Here is an 8,183-nt window from a genome sequence, read left to right on the forward strand (position 1 = left end):
TTCTTCCGAACAATCGTCGTTGTCGTAAATGTAAAGGTGATGCAAGCAAAAGGAATAAAGAGAATTCTTTTTCTTTTTTTCAAGAAACCTATTATTAAGCTGTATTGTCTGGACGTGAAATAATCTTAAGTAACGTTGTTGAGTTTTTCGTGGACTTTGAGTTTCGTCGTACGATCCCCTTCCTACTATCAATGTGAAAATTACTGTGAATGTTTTCATAGATTGATGAAGTGAAAGGAGTTAAATGATACTGTGCACGCACATTGGCTAGCGAAAGTATTCGTACCCCTTGTCGACACCCCTTATGGGCATGTTACGTGTGCTATACGAAACACTTGGAAATTTCATTAGTATCGATTATATATAGTAGTAACACGCCACTATCATGATTGTGCTGGGTAAAATTGGGTTATGTTGGGTAACGATTCTGAAAATGTATACACAAGTTGCAAAATATTTGATTCATAATTTCGCGTCTCATTATAATGATAGTGAAATATGAAAATGTTTTGTAGAATACTCACAATATGCACTTAAACATTTTCCATGGTAGGTGAACAAATACATTTGCGAGCCATCGTATCTTAATAGTATATTATACGTAAGAGCTCTATACATATATAGGAATTCTTAGGATTCGTGGAAAACACTATATAAAAAATGAAAACGATCACAGAATCTATGATGCTTGAGAATTGAAAAACTAATAAGCTAGAAAAAGGAACTCGTGAAATTATTTGATGGGTTCTTCTATTACTATGCAACGAAAATGTTAGAAATATCTCTGTAAACCTTCGCTAAATCGCGTGAAATCACCTTCCATTGTCCCGTCGAGCGCCTAACACTCTATCAAGACAAGACAAATAGCAAAAATGTAAGAAACAAGAAAGGAATAGGATCCGTCTAAAGGGGAATACCGCAAAACGGTTGCATAATATCCACTCAGGGTCGAGTATTTTATTTATGTGCGGTACCGACGTAATATCAGAGAAACATCACGATAGCTCGTTAAATTATTTAACATTACTTCTCCAATGCAACTGTCTCGTCTATTTTCGTATTTTTCTTTTTTCTTTCACCTTTTTACGGCGTGACACGAAGCTCAGGAGGAATCGTCTCGACGTTGGAGTCATGGGGGATTTCGATTAAGTAATTAATTTTTCCTCGGGCCTGGCAACGATTTTATAGTCGCTATTTTTATCAGGTAAGGTTAGGCAATTTCCGGATTTTATCTTCGTTAGATGCTTCCGCTTTCTACTCGACGTTTGTTTATAGCAGTGATGATGGTCGGTCGTTCATAGAAATGCGGATATTACAAGTGGATGCAATGGTTACAACATGCTTTTGCAGAATTCAACTGCATTTTAAAGTCCTTTTTTATAATTTTGCAATTTTACACAAAGAGAATAATTAGATAATTTTAGGTTTTAAGCTGCATATATTTAATTATATTTCATAATAATAATAAGTAGTATAAAATTTACTTTTAAAAATTCATTTATTTCATTATTAACACCAAAACTACCAAATTTGTCAAAATAACCGATGTCAGATTTTCTTCTCTTAGAATTACTGAAAACACAGATATTTTTCTAAAACTTTGCTAAAACCAATATCGATTTTCGATAGAAACATAATCATAACGATTTATGTATCGAATATTTAAATACATATTGCAGACAGACTAGTTCCAGTGTTAAATTTGTTACTGCATCGTAAGAGAATTTATTGGAATTGATAACTTGTGACTTGTGAACTTTCGCTGACAATATTAATGAGTTCAGGTATTATCTATGATCCTTACTTTTGCAAGTAGCTTTTTATTCTCGCCTGTACCAGCAAAAATTTGTATGCCTCTCGACTATTTTCGTGGCACTTTTAATTACCGTGACGTTTCGCGTGACTACACGACGAAACTCACGATGAAAAATAAAATACAGAAACTAGCCGAATTACTGATAGCCGCGGTAAGCCACATAACGAAACCTTGCAACAACCTCGCCTTGCGAGTTCGCTTCCGTGTTCGTCGCTTTCAATTTCCGGCGGCGAGGTTACGTTAATTGTCTCTGCAGAAAACTGGTCCACCGGGATTAAACGAAGCTCGTTTTCGTTGTGCGAAAAAATGGCTGATTGAATCCACCGTTCCAGTTACAGTTTTTTACTTTTCCTCACAGATTGACTCTAGCCACGATGAACTTTTTCTTTTTGTCCCCATGGTCTTGCTGCTCTTGTGTTAATTAAAAGTTTTCAAGGTGATGAGGTAGCGCATGCTTTAGAATTCCGTAAAAATTACTTTGTGCTCCTTTTTCGTTTAAACGTGACTTTGTTTGAAAAAGGTTTCAAACTCTTTGCAAAAGGAGCATACGTATAGCACGTTTGACAGAATTACTCATAACAGTTCAAGAGCGGTTGTCGAAGTGTTTGATTTAAAAACTGCTCGTCTATAGAAAGCGAAAAACGTAATTATTCTTATAGGGAAACTTTTGGATGAAATTTTAACCTTTTCCTGTGATCTTCATACAGGATGATGCGAGAAAGCTTCTAACCAGGTGGATCTTTCACTTTATATTACGAAAGCAGAAAAGAATTTTAAATAATATTATACAATTATACATGTAACAGTATTTGTGTATTATACTATTCGCTTTTATTTATCGTACCTTTGAAACTTATATTATTTAAAATTCCTTTACATGCTGCTTCACGAATATAAAGTTAACAATTTATTCTGATCGAAAAATCTTTCCACTCCACTGTACACGTACGTCTCATCGGGAATGAGAAAGTAAATTATCTCCAACAATAGTATAATAATTATGAATTCTTCACTATTTTCTTCATTATTTCATATTTGAAAGTTGAGTCTTAAATCTTAAATACCCTTTTTTTTCTTATTTATCTAATACCTGCCACAAAATACGGTCGTTTTCCTTTTAATTGATTCTGAAGACGATGGAAAAAATCTCAGCGAAAAAGGAACCTCTGCCATTCCAGCCAGAAATGGTCGTATCATCGTTTTCTCATGCGACCGACAACGTTACATTTGCCGCGAAGGAATTACAGAGTCGACTTTCGCCGCGATTACAAACGGATTCTTTGGGACGCGAGAGCGTTTTGTAACGGTGCACGCCGCGGAATGGATAAAACCCGCGTGTCGACTCGCGACGAGGTGTTGTCATCGTCGATGCAGAGAGAAGCCCGACGAGAGAGCCAACGACGACGGCCGTTGACAACTGCAATGATTGTTGTTCACAGCAGCGGCGATAATGCGGCGGGTGTGGTAACGTTGGCGAGAGCGAGTTGATTTCGCGAAAGCCGTTGAACTATTGGACCGACTCACTTGTCGCAATATCTCGCCGCTTCGTGAAATCTCATCCATCTTTCGCATCTACTTTCCAACCATCGTTCTCGATGACACTCTTTAGTACTTTGCCCAAAGCAGAAATCTTCTAACTTGACTTGTTCGTTCATCTTTTTCTTTGTGTTCTTTTTTTGGCATTTTCGAAATTTTTAATTCTTTATGCTTACAATATTCAAATATTAATCCTGTTACAGCCTTTCGGTTTATTCAAGACCGAAGAATATTTTTCAAACATTGACAAATATTTTCGCAGTTCAAACGAAACATGATAATATTGTTATTGGTATACTTGGCTCTCCTGATATCGATTTTATATCAAACATATTCTCGAAACATTACAGATACCTTTTGTTTGTTAAAATGAGAGAAAGATTGAAATATGAAAATCCAAGGATTGTAATGATTGAAGGAATGTGTAGTATTAACGAGGTGAAAATTATTAGAGCAACTTATGTATATTTTGGTATCAATTAAGTTCAACAATTTTTCGTATCCAGTCAATTTTCTATTAAATCTCGAACAAATAACTCAATATCTGAAATTCTTTGAAACCTTGTTCACAGCATCTTATAATAATTTTTCTTTTCCAAAAGCTACTGTAGAACATCCATTTTCTATTACTCTCGCATCTCTCGTCCTCGTTGCTCTGCATTTTGTATCGCTTTTTATTTAAACAAAACAACTAGGAGCAGCTGGCTTCTTTCATAAAAGGAGTACTTTGAATAAAGATCATGTTCATCGCTTTCCTACACGGGTGGTCCAAGGAATCCGGAAGCGAACCGACCATTTATCTTGCAAATTCTTTAGGGTAGGAAGGCGAGGGGTTGACGAACGAAGAACGTCATGTAACAAGCAATGCGTGGTAAATGGATTTGCTGAGGAAGCACTACGTGACATTGATAATTCGCCATGAAGAACGAAGCAGGGAACGCAACTGAGCAACGGGATTAAATGGCCAACCGAGTTCATCCGGATCGTTCGCCGAACGCTTCTATCGGTAGGTCGTGACGTTCGACGAACAAACGGGAAACGACGACGGCAAATCACTGTTATCAGTCATTAACAACGCCGTCAATAGAGCTATTTGTAACTGACTAGTCCCCATTGACTCGTATCTCGATCTTTTTTCAACCACGAACATACACGTTTGTAGCTCGAAGAAATTGCGTTCTATTCGCGTCATTTCTTAAATTGAATTACTATGATTCGTAATATGGACGGAACAAGATAGGAGGAAGTGGAATTATTAATTTGTTGATTTTTTTTAAAATAGTATTCTGTGGTTGATGTTAATTCTGATCGTAATTAAGTCGACACTTTTAAGATCGGCTAGGTTCGTCCAGATTCCTTGATGCTTTCAGAATTTATCCACCATATAGGAATTTGTAATTTGCTTCAGGTATGCGAATATATTTTCATGAAATAGAAAGTTTAAAGTTCGCGGAGTGACACAAGGATACAAAGTTCAAGGCTTTCATTTTGTTTGAAATCCCAGGAATTGGAGGAAAGTAAATGTATTTAATCGTGCCTATTATTAACAATCGCGTTATAAACGCTCAAACTGATCGCATATAAACGCTTAAACTGTCATAGAATCCTTTTGTACTCCGATTTAAATGCCAAATGAACGTAGAAATGAATCCGTGTGGAAAACTCACGACGTTAAAAATCATACCGCATACACGTCACGGTTCAACCTATATATCCCTTTACAGCATAAACCATGAAGCAACGATAAAGCGATTAACCGGCATCGCCAAGTGTCTGATTACAAACAGCCCTATGTCACTAAAAATTTCGTCACTGGAAAGCGATTCACCTGGCGAATCCAGTGTTGCAACGCGATAAAGTTATTACGAGCCGGGCACGATCGAGATTTACAATTCGGCGTTTTTCAGAGCACGCTGGAGGTGAAATTGCAGTCTGCATAATAGCCATGGTGCTGGTCGAGCCCGGTATGGCGACAACTCGTAAAATAATTTGACCTTTTCACTAGATTCGCCTCGATCAGTGTCAACGAAAGCGGAGTCCCACGACATCACCGTCGGAATGCGATGTCGACATTTTCATTAGCGGATGATTTTACCTTAATTCGACCCTTCAATCTGTCGATTCGTAAATCCACGATTTTCTCGTCGTTACGGGAGAACTGTCATCCTCCAATATTTATTTCTTCAAAATAATATGATTATACCGTGAATATTTGTACAAGTGCATATTGTTATCAGTTAGATTAGTGGAATTTTTAGAAATAATTATTTCAATACTTTATTGCTTTTTTATATGTTTCTGATTACTCTTAACACTTTTCAGAAATTATCATCTACCGCGTAATATGCAAATATTTTACCTCATCTTTCTCTATCTACTTTCTAAATCGATATAGAAATACCTTTTTCGAATATTTGTTATATTTTTCATTCCATAACGTTGCTTCAGGCTTGAATGATAAAGTCTAAAGAATTAGAGAAAATAATTCGACGATAAAAAAATAAAAGATTCCTTAATCTATAACTTTCTTCATTTTACAAGTATAAATCCTTTAATTTATATTATAAATCAAGATCCCCTATTTTGAAAATCCTCTACGACATTTTCGTACGTATATGTTTCTTATACAAATATCTTTTCCTTTTTCTTAACAAATATTTCTGTTCTAAAATTCAATCCTAAATGAATTTCCACCCAATTAGAATAAAATAAACTTCGCACCTAAAAGTAAATAGGTCTGTATTCGCAAACTTGATGGAGTATTAATAACGTTCTCCGAGTTATACGTTAATACCTGCATTGTTTGCCAGCGTTGGTCGCTATCAATAATGTCGTGCTAAGTCCACAGATACGTGAATATCGTTTAATATCGTTGTTGCAGTAAATAGCGTCACGCTGATACTGATGTTCCATCGCTTATTAGCCCTACGGACCGTTTGCTAATGTTTTTGGGCATTGATCTTGTTTGCGCGAATCGCAGGTGGCGATGCGCTATTTGATCGGAAAAGTGTACGCAAACAATGGATCGAGTATTGCTTGGTCGCGGAATTATCAGTCGATCTCGATGGAATCGGAATGGCGAGCTTGTGAAATGGATCGATGAGACAAGTTCTCGTTATTTCGTATTAGATTGCGTAATAAATTCATTTGTGCGAGATCGATGTAATCAGCAATATTATGTATCGTTTCGTTGCATTATCTTCAATTGATTAAGTGTTTATTTGATCGTTCCAAAGTCCTTCTGCGAAATATTTACGTATTTTATATTCTTTAAATTATTTAATAATCCGTAAAAAAGACATAAAGTAAATGTTACATTTGAGACAAATTAATGGAAGATAAAGTACCGAGTTTATTAAAAATTCATAGAATATAAAATTCTACCTTAAAAGTCGCGCCAACTCCCGGGTTTTCTTCGTAAGAAAATTGCAAATAGAACATTTTTCCTCTAATCGGGGACACTTCTCGCTCTGCAAGCAATTTCTTCACCAATAACAAAGAAATTCTTATTAAATTCATATTACAACATTAATAAGATAGACATTTTAGTCTATAGAGAACCATATCGAAATAAAATTACCTCGTCGTTGAACGATGTCTGAATTTTCCGCGAACGGTTACGCAACCCAGTCAAAATCGTTGCGGAGGCCGAAACGTCGCTTGAACTTTTCACAATCTGGCTGCTTGCTATTCACTCGGTGAAATACACGCAAACACCGTGCCCGCATCGTCGCATTATAATTCGCGCACGAACGACCGATGGATCCGCGCCCGTCCATCCCACTCATTAATATTCCGCATCACGAGCATACACACGTATTCGCGAGAGCAGATGCGCTTCACGCCAATTACGCCGCGCGTTATTGCCATCGTGTTTCGTTCTCGTTTCACGCGGGCCCGTTTAAGATGCGAACTTGCTGAACTCTTCGTCATTAAAATTAACAATATCGATAAAACGAGGAGTTACGTTATGCCCGATCGGGTGTATATGTAATTTGCAGATTGTAGTTATACAATATATTCCGTTTAAGAAATGTTTTTTTTTTAGAATTTCTAGTTGAATTTAATTTTCTAAAATGAGATGAATTTTATTTTCACAGTGTAGTGACTTAACAATTAATAACAGCAGTGAACTAGTAAGTGAACGTCTTTAAAAAATGAAGAATTTCTTCTAATTGAAACAGAAAATTCAAAATTCTGAGAAAATAAAGTCTTCTGCTGAAACAGAGTCCCCTTGCATAATAATTTGCCTTTATTTTCTTACCTTTCAAATCCTCTATTCGTTTCCTAAGTGTCTTTCTCTTTGCAACGATCTGTGTCCTTGTTTTCGTTCATCATCTTATTCATTATCTTACTAATTACCGTGTTCATTCATCTTACAACCTTCTTTTTATTTTGTAAGACTAACGTTCAGCTTTCGAACAATTTTTCCCTTTTGTAGAATTATAATGTCCTTTCGTATCGGCTATATTTTAAACTTACGTTTATCCTCTGTCGTATCTTTAAATCCCTCGTTTATCTCCAACCATTGTACCATTAACAGCAAGTAGCAGAGCAATAAAAATACCTTGGGGAAGAACTCGAAACAGTCAGAGTTTCGTTGCACACGCGTATCAAATGAACGAAATCATGAAACGACACGATGCGCAAACGTTCTTTTTGCAATCGTAAAATCCATAAAATGCCACATGATCCTTTGTACCGTGGAATCGTTGTTTCGCGATTCGTCTGAATCCTCTAGGATGAAATAACCAATTACCGTCAAGCTTCAAGCAACGATCCGACGCGAGCACGCTTCGCTCGCCACTTTATCACACGGCTTCTTCGCGAG

General features: G+C 36.5%; 1 long non-coding RNA gene across 3 annotated transcripts; it reads right to left on the reverse strand.

Moving 5' to 3' along the window:
- Positions 1 to 1,540: 1,540 nt before the first annotated feature.
- On the reverse strand, positions 1,541 to 7,261 carry LOC122565964. 3 transcript variants are annotated; one of them, XR_006316354.1, is made up of 4 exons: positions 6,933 to 7,261; positions 6,737 to 6,835; positions 6,147 to 6,593; positions 1,541 to 2,441 (listed from the first exon to the last, which is right to left on the reverse strand). It is a non-coding gene; the product is annotated as an uncharacterized LOC122565964 (long non-coding RNA). The 3 variants fall into 3 exon arrangements; XR_006316353.1 differs by having other exon boundaries at positions 1,541 to 6,073; XR_006316351.1 differs by having other exon boundaries at positions 1,541 to 6,593; positions 6,933 to 7,245.
- Between the last annotated feature and the right edge of the window lie 922 nt (positions 7,262 to 8,183).

Source organism: Bombus pyrosoma, linkage group LG3 (genome assembly GCF_014825855.1).
Source record: "Bombus pyrosoma isolate SC7728 linkage group LG3, ASM1482585v1, whole genome shotgun sequence".
In the NCBI taxonomy this organism is placed as follows: domain Eukaryota; kingdom Metazoa; phylum Arthropoda; class Insecta; order Hymenoptera; family Apidae; genus Bombus; species Bombus pyrosoma.